The sequence below is a fragment of the Trachurus japonicus genome, chromosome 19 (assembly GCF_045865225.1).
Source record: "Trachurus japonicus isolate A0001 chromosome 19, Traja_1.0".
In the NCBI taxonomy this organism is placed as follows: domain Eukaryota; kingdom Metazoa; phylum Chordata; class Actinopteri; order Carangiformes; family Carangidae; genus Trachurus; species Trachurus japonicus.
Genome location: NC_140925.1, coordinates 8,996,287 through 9,016,740, shown reverse-complemented (window position 1 = coordinate 9,016,740; position 20,454 = coordinate 8,996,287). Strand labels below are relative to the sequence as shown.

The 20,454-nt window shown below is 43.1% G+C and overlaps 2 protein-coding genes across 3 annotated transcripts in view; one reads left to right on the top strand and one right to left on the bottom strand.

Moving 5' to 3' along the window:
• Window positions 1-20,454, bottom strand: part of dock1 (dedicator of cytokinesis 1) — a 181,537-nt gene that overhangs the window by 60,841 nt on the left and 100,242 nt on the right. The window lies entirely within an intron of this gene.
• The window catches only part of insyn2a (inhibitory synaptic factor 2A), a 31,399-nt gene continuing 22,753 nt past the window's right edge, over window positions 11,809-20,454 (top strand). The window contains exon 1 of the mRNA XM_085760741.1: window positions 11,809-12,062. The gene's annotated coding sequence lies outside the window, so the exon portion shown is untranslated. The remainder of the gene's footprint in view (window positions 12,063-20,454) is intronic.

The window sequence follows — 20,454 nt, the reverse complement described above, 5'->3', positions numbered from 1 at the left end:
AAGAGAAGCCAATTAACTGCTTTGTCGCAAAATGCATTTAAAGCAAATCCAGATTAACACTGCGAGCCAAAGGTCTGATAAGCGTTAAGACACAGGTGTGTGTCTATCTCCAAGACCTAAAACCACTGGAGTAAGCAGCACATGGCTGGACTGAGATGGATCAGGAGCTATAAAGCAAAAACTCATAAAACTGGTGCATTGAAGAGAAGCACAGGAGGATTTTCAACACCAAAAGCTCTTTAAAAACACATTTTAACCCATTTAGTCCAACATCTGACTGAGAACTTCTGTTTTACACTGAAGACAGATGTGCTAATAGCTTAAATACACTTAAATACAGACATCTGTACCAGAGTGACTCTGTATTTGGAGGTCTAGTTACAAAAAGTGACTAATCACGAGAACGAACCCCGGGCCGGGACGCTCATGTGAAACCACCTTGGAGAAGTGAGTGCGGTCTTCATGCGACAAACATAACTCAGCTGCTTGGTGGTGGTTAATCCTCACAAGGCGCTTCTGTTTCTAGAGAACCTCTCCTTGAGCTGTAATTAGGCCTGACCCACCGAAACAGAGCAGAAACGATGCTCAACACACTCACGAGCACACGCTTACCTCGACTGACCCCTCTCTTAGTCTACATTGTTTTTCTGTTTTTACTCTGATGAGCTTGTAGTTATCGCTTTATTATTTTAATAATAATAATGATGTCATTATTATTATTATAAGTATGAGAACAACACCTCTGACATTCTCAAACTACTGCTTAATCATGCAAAATACGCCAAAACAATCACTAATGCAAACATCTATTATTCATGTTCCCTTCACTTTCTCTTTTTCGCCACACGGAGCTGACGACTGCATCACTTCCCTCTCTGTAATGCTTCACAGAAACCAGTATGACTCATGTTATATTAATATGGAAATGTTTTTCTAAAGCACAGAGGGCAGGACTCTTTCATCTGTGAGGGCATGTACGCCTCAGTTAACCCCAGTTCTTCGGCATTATAGATGGAGAAAGAAATTTAGGCAGAGATTAGACGGTGCCAAAGAGTCTAGTGTGTATTAAGTTTGTAAAGTGCAAGAGGGAGGTGGTTCGACGTCCGAAACGGTGGAACAAAGGCTGCGCAAGGACATGGATAACCTCTGGTAGTGAATTAAAGGTAGCTTAGTGAGTTTTAGTCCTGGTGAGATGAAAAAAAGCAGCATTATTTAAAGACTTTTGTTTTTCAAGGATATCGAGCCGATCCTTCTTTGAAAAATCATGCATGGGCGACAGAAAGTGGCTGCTGCAATCCTTTTGACACGGGGCAGTCGCTTCATTAATAGTAAGGAGATAGAGCTTCAAAGCACCTGTTGCAGCAGCAGCAGCAGCAGCAGCAGCAGCAGCAGCAGCTCCCCTCACCACTAAGACTAGAGCATCGAGATCAGCTGGAGGGGATCCCGCGCTCATTCATTCTGTCTGTCTCCTCAGCTGTGAATGAATCCCCAAGATAAAGAGCCGTCAGAACAAACTTCCCATGCTGTAAGCCTCAGTGTGGGACTTTGCCATAAGGCTCCCAGAGCTATGTACAGTAGCATAAAGCCCCCCCCAAGCTTACTCCCAATGTTCAGTGAAGACTGCCGACAGCGCTGGCATATGTTACTCTTGATTTTATTACTGCCTTCACTTGTTGTGAAGCTTACAACCAAATGTTCTTGCTGCTAGAGGCAGTAAGTGACATGAGAGATCTAGATGCATCTACTGTACTGTACCTGAGAAATAGATACAGTATGTGGGCTGCAACTGCAAATGGGAAAGTTCAGGAATGCTCATGTCAGGTCTCTGGCTCTAATTTGAAGAGGTGCAAGGCAGCAGCGGTGTGAAAGCCGCCTCAGTCACACAGCTGACTCCACAGGTCTGGCAGGATGACCAGCGGCGCTCGGGAGTGAACCAAGAAGAACTCAAAAGGCCAGCCTGTCCTCCCGGGGCTCATCTCTCAACTTTTATTACTGGGATGAACACCAGGCACCGTTGCCGTGACAACTCTTATATTTATTTATTTATTTCGTTAGTTCTTAAAGGAAAGAGAAAGGATGAATGGAAATCAAAGGAAGCAGGTTAAGGATGTGCGGGTGCGGTGTGAGTGATGGGAGGCGCAGTGGGAACCAGCGGTGTTAAGGTTTCCACTGTAACACCGGCTGTGTACGGCTCACTGAGGAGCTGTAGTGGAGGAGGGAGGGCCAGAGAATAGTCCTTCAGCTGTCTGCCTGACAAAAACAGCTACAAAACAAAAACAAAGACATAAATAAAAGAAAAAAGAGACAGAGGCAGAAAAGGAAAAGTTAAGAAGTCCTAACATGACTCCTTTTATTGCTTTGAGTGAACAAGGTTACTTTGAGCTTGACTCTGCGTTGCCTCCTGCCTGTTGTCACTTGTTTGTTTACCCACTTGAAGGCTGAATTTATAAAACTGAATCACAAATCTGAGTAATATAAGACTAGTAATATAAAACACATGAAAGGAGCTTCCTCATCAGTGACGTGATCTCTTAGACACAAGACATTTTATACCAATAAAATAAAGAAATGAACAACAGCTCTGTGCTGCTTTAATGTTTGTTACTGTGAGCCACAGTAGAAACCAAAATTGTGAGTGGATGAAAAATGGAAAAAAACAACATTTATTCTTAATTTGTTGCAAAGAAATCGTGATATCACCTGAATGAAATCAGCTACTTTAAAAGCCTAAAGCAAGGCCATGTGTCCATTACAAATGTTAGTTTTGCTCAAAGTCAAATATTCCCATGCTGCTTTGCTCTGCAGGTGACGGACATAAAAATTATAGTTACAACATACAACACTTGTCAGTGATGATGTAAAATGATTGAGATTAATAAGAAGCCAAAACAGCAATTTTCTAAAACCAACAGAGCACGCTATTGAATTCTTGTCTTTTACCAAAAGAGATGAAAGAAGAAAAATTAGATGAAAAAACGACAAAAAACAAACGAGCAATTTCAGGCAAAGATCATGACCTCCAATAGAAGGCTACGAGCACAAAAAAAAAAAAACAGTAATAATGAGCTCACTGACTGAGCTTCCTCTGAAGATGATAAAACACCTGAAAACGTATAGAAGTCAATCATGAAACCACCGGCTGTGCTGTTATTAATGTAAAGTATTTATCTACTGAGACAATTTCTCAAGCTTAAATAACAATAAACGGAAACTTAACAATTGATATCCATCACAGTGTCCAGAAGCTGCAGATTTCCGAAACCCTGCCTCCATATCCATCTTATACTTGAGGGCTAATGAGGCAGAATCTTAGTGGAAATGAAAAAGTGGTGATTAGAGGGTAGGACCAGATCCATCATACACCGCTCTCTAGCCCGCATCTCTTTGATAATTCATCTTACTTTAGCGTCTGACAGGAGAGAAGTAAAAATTGATGTTTGTTCTAGTAGTGAAGGGTTGCCCCATAAACACAGCATTGTTTTAAGGCTTTAATTAAGCCGGTGGGGAAATGGTACGCCGGCCCCCAGGAGAGATACAGACTCATCCTGTCTGTGAAGAGAGAAAACTGACACAGGAGCTCAGAGAAAAAAAAAGAGATGAAGACGGGGAGGGGGATGTACTGTACTGTATGATGACCAACAGGGAACAAAACGACTCCCTCTTTCTCTCTATATTAGGTTCAGGCCTGTTGCAATATGAATTTGCTGGCTCATTACTACAGCAATTACACAGGCACACAGAAAAACCTCACACTGGCACTTCACCATTTAATCGGAGAGGAACGAGAACAATACTACTATGCAAACAGAAGCGACCAGCCCTGTTAAATCATGGAGGCTGCAGCTGCAAAGAAAGATCTCACGAGAAAGAGAGAAGACATCGAGTACAGGACGGCAGGTTTTTTACTGGGTGAGGTGACCAACTGCAGACAGTAAGATCTAAATTTATATTCTCTGCGATTTGTGTTGCTGCTTGGAGAGAGCATGAGGCAGTTGTTGGAGCTGAGAGTTGGAAAAAAAAGCTATTGAGGTAATTTTTTTCTGAGGAGAGCTCGAATGAAAAGATGAAATGGCATCAACAGTCCCTGAAAGAGAAAAAATGCATAAACGAACTGTGCATCAGCCTCTTTTTTTTAAAAAAACATCCAAGGACAAGTATCTTCTGCTGCTGTATAAGAAAGTACAGACAGACACACTACTTTTTTTTTTATCATTCCCTTAAACTGAACTCATTCGTAAAACTACTTAGTTGTCACTTTATTTATGTACGTAACATTGTGATACGACATGTATCACTAAACTAAATCTTTATAAGTCATTTTAATTCAGATGGACAACAGAATTTTGTTAAATTTGTTGTTGTACACATATAAATGCTGATACAGAAGTTAAAAAAAATTATAATAGAACTACGTATATGCAACACTTTATTAATTTATTATTATTTTTTAATTTATTTAATTTAATTTTTATTTATTAGCACACGATAAATATATATATAAAACAGCATATTGAAGAGTAGAACAACAACAACAACAACAACAAAAAAAGAGATAATTAGGAAACACATAATAACTACACACTAGTTTTAGGTAAGCATGAAATACTTCAGTGGTCATCTATAAAGAATTCTTCCTGGACTGACTCTAATCAGTATTTAAAATATAACCACAACTCTAAATGCTTAACTCTCTAATAATTGACTTACACTTTATAAACATCAATCAATCTTATTAAGCACTGACATCTCCTTAATAACATAGTTTGTTGATTATATAATCATTAATTTGTATGAAAGTGTGAAAATACAATGGTTAAGCACATTGTACTGTAGATGATCTTATTAATCTAATAATGCTTAACAATGTGTAGTAAGTATGTCTTATTGTTCTTCATGCAGCTGCTCTAGAGTCACTGTATAGTGTCTTATAGAGCAGGCGGCTCCATGCATCTGTCCATCACCACTCTCTTCTACACGTATCACTATCACACACATGTAAACAGTGCAGACAGGGGAACGGAGACAGGCAGCAGCACTAAAGCACCTCTCACGCCGGCCTGTCAAAGGGAGGCAGAGCTGACACATGCGAGGTACTTGGCCACTGCTGCAGGATTCAAACAGCGAGCCCACTTGGCTCTAACATCAGGCCAACAAGGTGGCACGCAGGCAGGTCAGCCAACGGACACGGAGCCCAGCACTTATTAGAGGCCCCACTCCGACCGTTCACATCTTCTCCTTCTTTAGCGGTGCTGGCCGTAACGGACTGTGATGTCCAGGTAAACACTTCAGAATACATCATGATAAATAACAACCACAGCAAACCAGGGCAGCCAGCCATGAAAGTGACCCGTTATGCCACTCATTCAGACAGCATCCTACTCCAGGTAGCACTTTTACACATCAAAGTATTACACTTCCCCTGAACAGACACATGGATTTACACAGGAAAACTCCATCGAGCCAAGAACCACTGTCTTTCACCAGAACACCCCGTGTGTCCGATGCCAACCGAACATCATTGACTGGGAGGGAAATAGATGTTGCTGATTATTGTCTGGTTGGACTGTCAGAGTGTCAGGGTGGAGGAGAGAGCGAGTCAATAATACGTTGTCATGTATTGAAACCACAACACGCTGTCCAGACAGCCAAGACTATTTGCTACTAAAGGTCAAACCCAGCTTTACATTTGACGTTTTGAGGTGGTTCACACTTTGATATTAGCTCCTGCTGGTCGCTGGGCCCCAGGCACTAGACACTTTTTGACATTTCTGGAAAAATGACTAAAGTTGGCAGAAGGAAAACCTGCTCAAAATAAACTGCAGGTGCTCTGATGTTATATTCCAACATTTCAGCCCTTAATATAATACTTTTCTAATGTTGACACAGCATTCACCCATCATGACTTGAATGATTGTCAATAATATGTGGTTTTATCCCAATTTATAGGCTTGATGCATGCTTTTTTTTGTGGACAGACTGAGAGTGAGCTTTGTAACGCACGTTTGATGAAAAGACCAAAAGACTGCAGCAGATGGGACAGACTCTCGCTGACGTATCGGCTTGGCACATTTTCAGCTTTGCTTCTCACTCTTAAGACTTGCTGGGGCAGTGCTGCTGCACAGCACACACATCATGTCAGTCCGTCAGCTGCAACACACACACACACACATACACACACACATACACATACACAAGTTTCCCTTTCTCTTTGACTATTGGCAACAGATCTAAGCTACAATAAATTGACAGCTCTCTTCTACATCGAGTAATTTGCCTCCATACAGACATGACAGTCAGCTCTCTAATGTACTGTGTGTGTGTGTGTGTGTGTGTGTGTGTGTGGATGAATGCACTCAGGATCTCTGCGGACTGACTGGATATGAAGCTGAGTGGTGACAGCGAGGCCACTAAAATGAAAGTTTCACCATATCTAACATGGGAATCAGCAGTTTAAAACAGTTTAGACTCATTTGTTAATTTAGGGCAGAGGAAGTAGTGTCGGTTTTTCTCATTTTTTTTGTTTTTGCGCAGTGAGACAAAACCAATGAGAAAACCAGGGAAGTTTAGATGAAAGAGGGGAAAGAATACAGCAAACAGGGAGACTCTATCCCACTTCAGCGCCAATTAGCAGTGTGACATGAGTGTGACAGCAGGATGAGCTGGGAAAGAGCAGAGTGACAACGAGAGAGAAAACTCCTGTCCTGTCAAACCAGTGGCAGCTCTGCGCTCCAATCAAAGGAAGTTTGTGCAACAGAATAAATAAATAAATAAATAAAACACCTTCATCACAATATGTTTGAGCGGATGTGACAGTCAATGTACTGTAATTCTAATACATCACTGCATTTGACATACAGTATGTATCACTAAACTAAATCTTTATAAGTCATTTTAATTCATATGGACAACAGAATTTTGTTAAAGGGATAGTTCACCCAAAATTCAAATTTCACTCATTATCTACTCACCCTCATGTCGACTAAGGGCTGGGAGAATTTCCAGAGTCCTCCGCGCCTTCTCGGAGTTACGGGGGGGTCCGTGCAGCAGTATTTGTCCATATACTGTAATGGTTGTGAATGGAGCTCACTTTTCTTCGTCCAAAAAGACACACCAAAAAACATCCAAATACCTCCATACTGCTCGTCTGTAATGTCCCTCTTGTATTGAAGCCCCGAAATGAGAAATTGTTCCGCCGGATTTGCACTGACACAGGAAGAGCAGTGAACTGAGACACTGGGAGCTTCCGCTACAAACAAGCTTAAAATATAGACTTTTTTCAGAACAATTTCTCATGTCGAGGCTTCAATACAAGAGGGACATTACAGACGAGCAGTATGGAGGTATTTGGATGTTTTTTGGTGTGTCTTTTTGGACGAAGAAAAGTGAGCTCCGTTCACAACCATTATATGGACAAATACTGCTGCACGGACCCCCCCGTAACTCCGAGAAGGCACGGAGGACTCTGACAATTCTCCCAGGCCTTAGTCGACATGAGGGTGAGTAGATAATGAGTGAAAATTGAATTGAACTATCCCTTTAAATAAGTTGTTGTTCATATATAAATGCTGATACAGAAGTATAAAAATCATAACAGAACTATAAATGCAACACTTGATTTGAGATTATTAGGAAACACTTCATAATAACTAGTTTTAGGTAAGCATGAAATACTTAAAGGGAATTTCCAGTCGTAATCAATGTTTACCTGTTTTTTTTATTTAATGTGATAATTTGCCCCTTGTTTGGTGGTTTTAGCTTGACCACAACAGCAGAGTTATGTAACCATCAATGTCCCTGACTGACTGACTGACTGACTGACTGATGGTTCTTCTATCACTGCTCCAGAGTGCTCAGCTGTCGTCTACCCAGCTGTGGGAGCAGAGGAGCTGAGCAGCACTTTAAACACAGCGAGCCTCGCCTCCATTACGGCAAATAAACTACCTTCATTACATGTATCATTATTACTAAAGGAGGCAGAGGAATAACTAAACATAAAACACACTGAGTGGGGAGAGTTAGTCGGTAACAAGGCTCTGTACCCAGCCTCTGATAAAAGTCTCTTATATACAAAAAAATAAATTTTGAATCTGAGCTTCTGTCTGAGTGGTAATTGGTGATTTTTATAAAACCAGGATTTAACCATGAGCTGGCCAGGTTTTGACTTAGCAGTTCAGTGCCAACTGCCAAGGTTTGACATGCTTTCTCCAAGGGCAAATAGTGTTGACAGATTTTTATAATGCATAGGTAAAAGGGTAAATATAACACCTAATGAAGACAACAATGTGGTCTTATAAAGTAGCAAGCCACACAATCCATAAATCTATTTACAATCCCAACACGCCCGGCGGCAAAAAAAAACGAGAACAAACTGGGTCTGGATCTTCCTTTGACCGCAGCACTGTGTATACGGTACAAGCAGGGTACAAGGACATCAAACAGGAGTCCCCGGAGAGCTTGGCTTCAAGGTAATGAAATCAATAGGAGAGGAGAGTCACTCCAGTGACTTGTCCACTGCCACCGGTTTATCCATCTGAGAAACAGTTTGCTTACACAAGCAGATCGCCCAGCAGATTCCAATAAACGAAAAAACGGCAAAGCCTATTTCAACCTCACATACAGTAGACGTCACCTCTCAGAGGAGATCCATTTATCCATTAAATAAATGCCATTAACCCCGGGTTCAAATCGGAAACATTTGCCAAGCACCGAGACGCTCCAAGGTCAGAGCCTTACAAACATTATTCAGCTTTCTCCTGTGTCAAAAGCTGCAGTGTGTCATTGCCTGGCGGAGCAATAACAAGGGCTGTGGAGCAGATGTATTACTGTCAAACCAAAAAAAACACAAGAAGTCAGGCTCATAAAGCCGTGTTGTGAGCAGTCAGTCTGTCAGTCGATCAGTTTGTCAGAGGGAGGAGGGGGTTATGTCATCTTGTAGAGAGGATAAATGAGGAATAACACAACTTTCTGTTATTCACGTGCCACAAAAGACAGAGAGAAAGAGAAAGGGGAGAAATAGAGAGAGAGAGCAGTGCTGCAGGGACAAAGTGATAAACAAGGGAAGTAGGTTTAATGGATTTAAGAGTGAAGTGAACCTGAGTGCTGCCTGTTATTCACTCACCTCTCCTGTTTCATTCTCTAAAAATCTTTTGGCACTTTTCTTTCCCCCACAGCTGGAGCAGCCGTCCTGCTGGCCACTACTAAATTGTGGGCGTAGCAGAAAAGAGCTGTTAAAGTAACACATCAACCCTTTTTTGTGGTTTCAGTTTTAACCACTACATTAAGACGGCCAATACATCTGATGTTATTGTTTTACTTTTTCAGTCAATTTTAAAAGTACATCTACTTCTCAACTCTGTAAATGTGGAGCTTGAGTCTGCTTTAATATTTGTCAGAATTACCTGCACATGAACAATTAGGACCAAATCTTCAACAAAACTACAATATCCAAGTTGGAGCTGCTTTTTTAATGAAGCTACTAAACGCTGACAAATTTTATAAGATAATATTTAGATAGACAAATATTTCAGCGAGTTGAATATCTGATATTTTCCGCACATATTTTGTTTATCTATAGAGGTTTTAGATAAGAAAGATGTCCAATTAATAATAAAATGAATTAAAAACTCACCAACTGGTGTGAATATTATAATAGATACAGAGTAATTTAAATATATAGATGGCTGAAGAGATGTTACTGGTTTAATCAAACTGTCATGCGTTGCTGAGAAACATTTAACTTCATATTCAAGGTTCAGTGCTTTAAGATTTCCTGTATGACTGTTGTTTTAACACTTGAGAGAAATTTCTAAATTGAATTAGAAAATTAATAACAGGGTAAACAGGATTTACTGATGAGACGAGATTCCAATGAAAATATCTAATGTGAAGTAATTATCCAATACTGAATCAAAAATAATAAAATGTACCTACAGGGAAATAAACCTAATGAGAAAGAAATAATGATAAAAAAAAGTGTCATAAACAAGATATAATGAGATGTGTCATATTAGAGGAAGACAGCTTAAGACGAGACAGGAATTATAACAGGTAAAGGTTATTTATCAAATAAACGTCTTTTTTTTCGAGACAAAACTAAAATTTTTACATCAGCTTCAATTTGATTAATGGATTTTTATTGCCAGTTAACCTCCATCCCCACCCGCACCTCAACTCCAAGTTATTGAATTCTGGTTTACTGGTTTACATGAATCTTCAATAACCAAATTACATATTGATTCACTAGGTTCTGAGTGATGCACTGTGCTGTATGTGTCCCGTACATCTGCTGGTTCACTGGCACATGTAAAGATATATGAAAAATGAATTCCCATATACGACCACACACACATACACACACAGAGTCATACACAAATGTATAAGCACACACAGTAGCAGCAGCTGCTGTCTGGAGAGCTGCAGCTCATTACCATGGTACCTGAGGCTTAAAGCAGAACTAGGGGTTTCCCTGTGAGAGAATGAGGGCAAGCTATGGTTTTGCGAAAACATCCAACACAGCCTTACTTTTTTTTAACATCATCAAGGTTTCACAAAAAACTGTGCTTTTCTTTTTTTTATACTTGCTCCTAATTTTCATCATTAAACACTTCAATGCTACATTACAGATCCAATTAAGTCTACGAGGAGAGTGCACGATCCCTGCTGCAAAAAAAACCAAACAGGTCCTTCTCCAGCATGAACAGTGTTAACTCTGAAGTAGCCTATGACAGATGGATAAAAAGAAGCAGAGAGGAGATCACGCAAACAAGCTTCTAGAGGTGGGGGGTGAGGTTGGGGTGGATGGGGGGCAAGCAGATGGAATCTCCTTCTCCTGCACAAAGAAAAGAGCTGTGAGGACTCTGGGAAATTGAGACGACAGAAGGTGAATGGACTTGTAATGAAAGTCTCAAGTTTGATAATGCACGATGAGCATCAGTCTGTGGAGATGCCGAGCGACACACACCCACATACACACACATACACACACAGGAGAGAGAGAGAGAGAGGATTCTGGACACAGGTGTGCGTGCACGTCTCAGAAACACCCGTTGCCGTCTCAGGAGCTGTGGGGGTAAAGTGCACTCTGGAGAGTTTTTTGGATTTGCTTCTCCTGGCTCCTGGCAAAATGAAGCGAGTAAAGCCAAGTTGTGATGAGCGGCTCGTCTCCATGGAGCCCAGGTCCCTGACAAACCTGCTCTGACTGATGACGAGATAAAGGGATGATGCATGAACCTGCCAGATGTAGCCCAAAACTAGAACTCTACTTTCTCCACTGCAACCTTCCCGCCTCCCTTTGGCTCTCTCTCTCTCTCTCCTTCCCTCTCCTCTTCAATGCTCCCTCCCCCTCTCACTTAATCGCTCTCTCTTCTCTCTCTCTCTCTCTGTCTGTCTCACTCTCTCTCCTTCTCTCTCTGCACACACACACGCACACACACACTCACATACACTCACTCACGCAGAAAAGAGGAGAAAGCCAGGAGAGGAGAACCACGGCGGCGGTGGCGGTGGCGCGATGGGGATATTCTGCCTGCGTGGGCTCTGTCGCTGAGTGAGGCGTCCGGAGTTCAGCCACAGAAGTGCGTGTGCGCGCGCGTGCGTGTATGTATGCATGTGTATGTGTGTGCGTGTGAGAGAAAGACAGAGAGAGAGAAAGACAGAGAGAGAGAGTGCGTGTGCGTGCGTGTGTGAGTGAGTGAGTGAGTGACTGAGAGCCCCTGCCGACGCCGTGCGGAGAAAGGGGAACGGAGGAGAGCGGCGGTGGTGGAGAGGAGGAGAAGAGAGGGGGAGTGTTGACTCTGACTGGGGCTTAGAGGAACCTCACGCCACTGGATCAGAGGACGCAGATGTGCAACAACTACTCCAACTACCGCTGCTCCTGCTCCTGCTCCTGCTCCTGCTCCCGCTCTCTCCTGCGTGCCACTGCCTGCCCGTCCTCCTAACTTCTGCCATGGCATAGCCTCTTCCTCTTCCAGCTCGCCTCCAATCCGCCGAGGAAACGGGCATGCATGGGCACAACCAGGGATCTAGGCTATCGCATCCTTTACATCAGTAATTCACAGACTGAGGTGAGTCGCTCCTATCTGTGCTCTCCTCTATGTCACCTCGTAGTCTGCAACTGCGAGAGAAAGAGAGAGAGAGAGTCTGTTCAAATAACCTCTGCCGGGGGAAATCCGAGGGATCTGCTCGCTCTGTGGGACTGAGCCTGGGATAAGCCACGGAGAGGGGGGGAATGTTTTCACTGAAGATTTTTCCCTTTTAGTCGGCCGATCAGATATCAAATACGTGTGGCAGATGAAAGGAGGTAAATCTCAGATTGATTTTATGCTTAGTTTCCTCTGCCTGGGTGAAGTGGTTGAGGAGGGAGATTTCAGGGCAGTAGCTGTAGCTGTGGAATGTGCTGGTGGTTTGAGTTGGAGACACGATTCGGCTCGGGAAAAAACTTTAAAATGGTAACAAAAAAAATCCCATCGCAAGGTGAATATAATAGAGAAGAGAAAAAAAAAGTCCGTGCCACAGCCGGGTGACATTTATCAGCTCCGACAGGTCAGTTTTTCTACATTCTGGAGGCTTTTGATTCAAATTTAACCCGACTGGCTCGGCATACATTGCTCAAACAGTGCTTCCGTACGAGGGCTTGCATGATGCTGCATTTCCTCTCAGTTTTGCAGCTGAGTGAGCGTTATATAAAAAACACACACACACACACACACACACACACTCACAGATACCTGAACTAGAAGAATTGTGAAGAATTGTTGCACGGAGCTGTCGTCCCATATATGAGGGCAGGTATCTTGCAGCACTGAGGAAAAGAGCTGGGCATCAGACAGTTGGCTGCATCTGATAAAGGACCTTAACTAAGGGCTAATCTAGATTAATGGATTGGGTGAACTCACCATCTTCTCATAGACTATGTGTGTGTGTGTGTGTGTGTGTAGATGTGTATGTGCATGTGTGTGTTGGAGAGAGAGAGGGAGAGCTGCTGAGCATGAGCAGCACAGACCCCTCACATCTTGACTGTCCTTCAGTCGCCACACAAAACGCACGTCACTCCCACCCCACTCCCCCACCCCCCGCTGCCATCACTCTCTGTCTCCCCCTTCAACCCTATCACATATCAACGCTCCGATACAATCTCCCCTCTGCTCCATTTCACTTTCTGCAGACACTGAGGAGAGGACTGATGGAAAGAGATGAAGATAGATACAGACAGAGGAAGAGATACAGAGCAAAGGGAAAAGAGATTGTCTGCGAGAAATAATAGAGAGCAAGACGGGAGAGGATATTGAATTTTCCTTTTATTCTTACAGTTAAAAAAGGGGGTTTTATGTGAAGACATTCAACAGTGACACGAACAGTACAACCCTGCCGTCACGGTCTTATCATATAATTATTATATGTTATATAAACTATTTATAAAGGCAGGGGGAAAGTAGGATGTTTCTCTCTTTGTTCATCACATCTTCCTTTAACCTTCATGCTGCATCTGTGAGAACCAGGCACAGCAGGTCCAGGAGCGACGGGTGCGATGGCCCCCGACACTTCAAAGCTAATCTTCTTTTTTTTTTTTAGGAATCGCTGACACCAGTCTGGACTTTACCCAGTAATGCTCCAGAGAGTAGGAGAAGAGGAAGCCAGGACTCTTTTACCAGATAAGCAGGCAGAAGAAGAAGAGGGTGAAGAAGGTGAAGAGGGAAAGGGAAATAGGAAAAAGAAAGAAAAAAAAAAGCTACAACATAAACCTTTAGGCAGAGAGATGTCAGAGGAGGAAGAGAGTTGGCCTGCACAAATTGCCTTTTTCTGTTGGGGAACTTTTTTCTTTTCTTTCACCTGCCTCAACGTTTGGGCAAATATGGCAGACGCTGTGAGGGTGGGCAGGGACGAGGGAGAGCGCAGGGTTTCCAAACGAGTGGTGAAGTGTGCACTTGCCTCCCCGTGGCCTCTCTCACTGGGGGGTGGAGGGGTGGGAGGTACTCATTCATCCACATTACAAACTGCTCTCCTACTGTATATGCTTTTGGAGCAAACCAGATGTTACCTTTCATGTGTTGATAGGATTATTCATTAAGAGTCTCGTTTCTTTTTACCCTGAGAGCAACGCGACATCGCCACACAGCTGAGGTGAATCTCGTGCGTCTGTTTTTTTATTTTTTTTCCGGGGAAGAACACAGTGTTGTGCATTTGTACACAGAAGGAGGCGCGTTGCACCTGATCCCACAGGGGTGTCGGTGTTGGTGTCAGTGCGTGCTTGTCTGTGTGTGTGTAAAGCGTGTGTTCCCCTCTGCTTCGCGGTAGGGGCCCAGTCATCTGAGGTTCCAACAGGCCCAGAGGCAGAAGAGCAGAAGATGAGAGTTTACCGTGGTAAAAGAGGAAAAAGTGGAGGCTGAGCATCTTGTGTGTTTTATAACTTTCAGGGCTGCAATGAAAACGTCTTTGCATTAAAAATGAGTTATTTATTGTTTCTTGATTAAGCAGTTAGAGATGCTGAGACAAATCCCAAAATCTAAGATGACTTGTTTTGCTATCTATTCAAATTCCAGATACATTTCTTTTCTTTTTTTTTACGTATATTTTTTGGGCTTTTTATTGCCTACATTGGACAGAACAGTGGAGAGATGTGGGATTCGAACCGGGACCGCCTGCAGTGAGGACTGTAGCCTCAACATGGGGCTGAGGGAGCTAAATGCCGCCCAAATTCCAGATACATTTCAATAAAATAAAGTATTAAATTCTTACATCGGAGCCATTTGAATAAAAATTTCACATTTTTTCCATCAATCTATTAGTTTCACAAGTTTCTCCTGCTCAACTAATCATTGAACCACTAATTACTTAGGTTGGGACTATTTCTTGATACAGATTATTGATCTCAGCAGGCAGGGGTCAGAGGGCAGGGGCAGCGGTCAGGCAAGGTGTGGACCATTAACTGTGCGCTCGGCCGTGTTCAGGAAAATGAGCATGGACTAAAATGTCATCGTTCTTGTCAAGACGGCCTCGAATGAATGCATTTTTGATATCACGTACGACTTAAGGCTAATTGGCTCCCGACATGTTTGTGATTCATGGCGAGTCCTGGAAACTGAGGAGGGATTTTACAGAACAGTTAAAAATGGAGGTTGGTAGAATTACAGGGCTCCTTGTCCCCTTGTAAAGTGGCTCTCTGAAACATTTCCCTCCACTATATAACCTTCATGAGATTCAGCTGAGCTGGCAAAATAATACATCTTACCAACAAGATAGGATGGCTTTAGCCCATGTTGCCCCCCCCCCCCACAGGGCCTGATCCCTGCCTGTTCTTGTTCATGGCTCCTTCTCCATGTCTTCATCTTCCTCATTCACTTCTATCTCTGTCTATTTCGTTCACTTTCAATTCTGCTCCAGTGAGAACTCGGCATTCTTTCGCCGTGCACCTGTTTATTCTAGTCTTTTCCTCCACTTTCCCATCCTTTCCACGTGCACTTTTGTGTGTGTGTGTGTGTGTGTCTCTGTCTGTGTGAGAGCGTGTGTGATTTTCTTAGCTACGGGATGACTAGGAGGAATCTGAGAGCAGCAGGGGGAGTTCTCAAGTTACCCATCAGCTTTGAAACCAGTGTCTGGAAGGCAAAGAGAGAGGGAGAGAGGGAGACAGAAAGCAACAAAGGCAAAAGAGGATGAGAAAGAAAAATGAGGAACAGAAAGAGGAGCGATATTATGTTGTGTAGAGAGACAAAGAGCAGAGGAAAGGAGAGAGTGATCTGATGCATTCTGATTAGAGCAGGCAGCCTCTGCAGCACACATCCTTTCCTGAGGTCTGATCTACATCTAGCCGATATGTTAACTGATGTATGGATTACAGGCTTCCTGTGAATTCATCAACCTCTCAAGAACCCAGACCAAGCAAATCCAGTAGACGCCAACAAAGAAAACTAGTATTATTCATCAGGGACAAAGTGAGTAAAATATAATAAGACTTCACCATCCGTAGGCTACGACTCCATGATGAAGATGCTCTCCATGAAAACAGCCTCAGACTGACATACGGTACACAGCATTATTCCATGATAGCAGTTCCAAGCTTTATACACACAGTAGGGATGGAAGAGAAATCACTAATGACACCGGCGGCGTGTATTCAAAGCTCAATGAGAAGCTGTTAGCCTGAATTAAGTCCTAGAACTGCAACATCTCATGCAGCCTCCCTCTCACATGCACGCTCTGCTTTACATCAGCTTCAAGTGCGTAACTGGAGGCAATGAATGTGTAAAAAAAAAACGCACACATGGCTTTTCGATAAATGTGCTGCATATGGCAGAAACCTAGCCCATAAGGATGTTCTGAGTGCTGTGGATTAACAGCAGATCTAGACTGATCCCAGTCGCAGCAACAGAGTTTATCTAAATAATCATTACTCTCCACGATGCAGATGCAGAACATATTGACAAATGTCTATAGCATTTCAACAGGTAGCTATAGAATCACAGCAGCATTAAAAGGGATTGTAATGTGGATTAAAATGCAACCGGGTAAAACAAATTAGCCTCTCCGCTGTTTAGACTTTGTAAATTTCAGCTGTTTTCTTGACAAATAATACATGCCCGGTGTTGTTTAGCCATTACTGCAATGCAATGTGATAATTCTCCGGTAAAAATCTTCAAAATGGTGCTTGGCAACAGAGCAGTGATCCATGATGACTGAGCAACAATTACTAGAAAGACAATCCTTTAAAATCCTGCGATTTCCAGCGCCAGTCCATCTTACGGCGCTAAGCTACCATTAACTGACAAAGGATTTGCTGCGTTTGGTGTCGGACTAATGCACTGTACTGCTGTTATCCCTCAACACTGACCTGTACAGTCAATCACTCGGCTATATATACCCTCTTCATCACACCCAGGCTCACTCACGCACTGCAGCACAGACAGGAAAATAAAAACCCCTCTCGCTGTCAGATGACCTCACCGACGCCATCTAAAGTAAACTACGACCGTGCATATCTTTTTTTTTTTCTTTTTTTTTTACTGCATAATCAGTGTGCGCTTAAGAGACACATCAAAGACTTTTCAAAACACTACTAAGCTCCGTGTAATTATGAGCAGGAGCTGACGGAGGAGAGAAAAGAGGAGAGCCAAACACAAATAGATAAAGCTGGATTATAGTAGTTTGGAAGTTCCGTGACTGCGATGGTGACACTGCCACCACTTTGTTTGTTCAAAGCTCATCTGAGACCACGCTGAGCTGTAATGATGTAAAACTGCGGTGAGAGCAAAGCAGGAGATTTCTTGTTGATCAGATTCAGGTAGACTGGAAGCCCACTTTATCTCAAATGAAGGAATTCGGTGCTGGCTGCATCACACTTCCGCTATGTTTTTTGTTTTTTTTTCCTATTCAGCAGGTGTGCCACAGTGGAGGACACATGACCAAAAGTACTGCCAGAAATCACTTCCATATGCCATTGTTGAACATCTCATTACGAAACTGTGGCCATTAATCTGCTCCTATGACCCTCCCCTCCACCCCTCCACCCCCCCCCTCCACTTTTTCTGGGAAGGCTTTGCACAATAGGTTGGAACCTGGCTGCAGGGATTTGCCTCCAATTCAGCCCCGAGAGCATTAGTGAGGTCGGTGACTGATGTTTTGGTGATGAGTCCTGGCCTCGCAGTGGGTGTGCCAGTTCCTCCCCCAAAAAGGTGTCAGACGGGGTTGAGGTCACACACCAAACTCTATCTGTGCAGAGGGCATTGTTATCAGGGCGTTATCCTGCTGAAAGAGGAAGAGGAAGAGGCCGGCCGTCTGCCTGTCCGTCCTCAAACCGCTGCAATAAAGCTGTAGGCAAACACTAAAATATTGTGATACGCCGCAGCATTAAGACTTCCCTCCACAGGAACTGAGCAGGAGGCAGACTGTTTGTTCTGAGCTGCCAGTCCAACAGCTCCAACATAGACTGAGCATAACTTGGAGGAAATGTTTAAGCAATGTAGAAGAAAAATAAGGGGATAATGGGAAAAAAGCTCAGTAAAACACCCTGTTAAACGCTTGAACAAGAAAGGCTGTTTAGGCTGTTGCTGCTAATTGACATGTATAGCCATATTTCCCGGGTTTAATCAATTCACCTGTTTTGTGATGCATGCTATATTAATGAATTTTCCCTTCGGTGGAGCAGAAGCGATAAAACAAAAATTAGTCAGGCTCAAAGTTACGGTAAACATCCAATCCCCCCGTTGAATCAGGACACTGAAATTTCCACCTTTAAAAAGATTTTTACCCCCGGCAACCAAAAGTTCAATTAGGCAACTGCCATTCACAAAACTGCTGAGTCATAAGCAGTTTAAAAAATATTGCAAGACCCAGGTTTTAAATTCAAGCTGTGTTACATTAAATGAGCATGTGCGGAGAATAAAGACCATTTCCATTAAAGAATAATGAATTACATTACTGCGGTAATCGGGACTCGTCCTTGTGAGCGCTCGGAGCGTTTCAGAGATGGACGAATTAGCTGGGAAACTCTTCCCAAGAACCGGCCGTGCTTAACCCGTTCCCATCGCGGACGAGGGTGCGCTTGTGTCCCTAGAAATAACCCCGGTAATGACCCTTGGTGCCAGCGTGACAGCTGTGTGAGCTGTGCTGCTAAAACAAGGTCAGATGTGAACATGTCTGATGTGTTTCACCATGCGAACATGGCCCTGTGAGGTCTGTTTTTGGTCTGTCCTACTGGGTAGAAAATAATGGGTCAGTTCACTTCAATTACTTGCCCTGAATTGAAAAAATAAAGGATCAGGGCCACCCTAAAAAGGGGCAGTTGTCACAGCCTGCCGTGATGAGTCATGCTGTTTATGCAAGAGGCCAGGGGGTGGTGTTCCAGCCAGAGGTTGAGATACGAGTGCTGCTACAGTTTGCCCGGGCCTGAACCCAATGGGTAACAAATCAGATATGTGGAGCCAGGGACACACCATTCAGCCTGCAGCGCTGCCATGTCAAAAGGGATCAAATTTAAACCGGGATATGATACAAAACCATGAAAACTGTGTGGAGGCCTGCGCGCGGAGAAGTCAGAGTTATAAAGTAATGAGAAAACACTGCTCTTGTTTGTGCTGACAAACTGCATTTATGTCTCGGGATCTGAGGCTTTGGAACAAGGTGGCATCTTGAATCGTAATCAGATATAATTTTGCACAAATTGAATATAATGTTTAATTTCGGTTCCCCTCTACTACGAGCGATGGAGGGTGATGTCTTGTTCAAAATGTCATCCTTTGAACAAACATGGAGGGGGACACTGACAGTGATGGACCACGAGAGCACAGCCACGCTGGTGAATAGATAATAGTCTGGGACTGAACATCGCACAGTCAGACAGAAGAAGGAGAAGAAAGAGGAGGAGGAGGGGGAAAAAACAGACTTTCATCAACTGAAATGCTTCAGCTGCTGCAAAGTCAGGGTAATAATTGGAAAATTAATGTGTTGGATTGTGCTACGTGCAGCCCTGATTCATCTTCTCTTTACATAGCTGTACATCCCTCCGCTTTCACAGCTCAATCAACCAAATGCCAACGGGGTTCAGGACAGGTCATTTAGTTATTATTACAGTACATGTACATGCATGCAGTACAAGGTGGAGATCTTCATAGTAACACTGTCCCTTTGTGTTTCCACTGATAACTAACTGACTGCCTTATTTCCATCTCTATTGTCTTTTCTGTGCTGCACTGACTGCACCAATTCATTCTTGAGCATTTGGCAGCATGTTGTAATCTGTCCACGTCTCATAGTAGTCTCATAGTAGAATTATAGTACTAGTATAATATAGTACTGAGAGAACTAATCCCTGTGCAGTTGTTGTAGGATCATTGGTGCTCTGATAGAAGAGTATCTGCCCTGATGTCCTCTTGAGTTGAGCATTCAGACAGTTTCTCCCCTGGTCATCTGGTCGCAGCAGTATTTACCTGTCTATTCAATCACACAAATATCTGCCTGCACTGCAGAAACCTCTCATCTCTAACCTGTCTGCATGGCCATGCTGCGCCGCTCTCAGACCGTCTTTTCAGTGACATTACTCGAAAATGACTGGACGCTTTCAGGGGAGGACTGTCGGTCTGTCAGTCCTTTGTCTTTAGTGGCTTTTTAAGTTTCAGACACCGGTTCCTTTAGTGGAAAAAAAAAAACTTCTAAAAAAGAAAAAAAAAAACTTCTGCTGACTCTGTTCAAAGACGACAGGATCTTTTACAGATACAGTCACGATGCCCATGAGATATTTGCTATCTTGCAACGAGTAAAGATATTATTCACGGCAAAACGGTCTTGATTTCTCATGCTCGGTGTGGGGAACAGCAGCTCACCCAGTTCTCGAGAACTTACAGGAACTGTGTACACAAGAATGGTTTAATCTTGGGAAGGCTTTTACTGGCAATATACGGTCTTTTATTCATATATTCATAAAGAAAATGTTAGTCCTCCTTAATAGGCAGATTGCTAGAGCCAAAA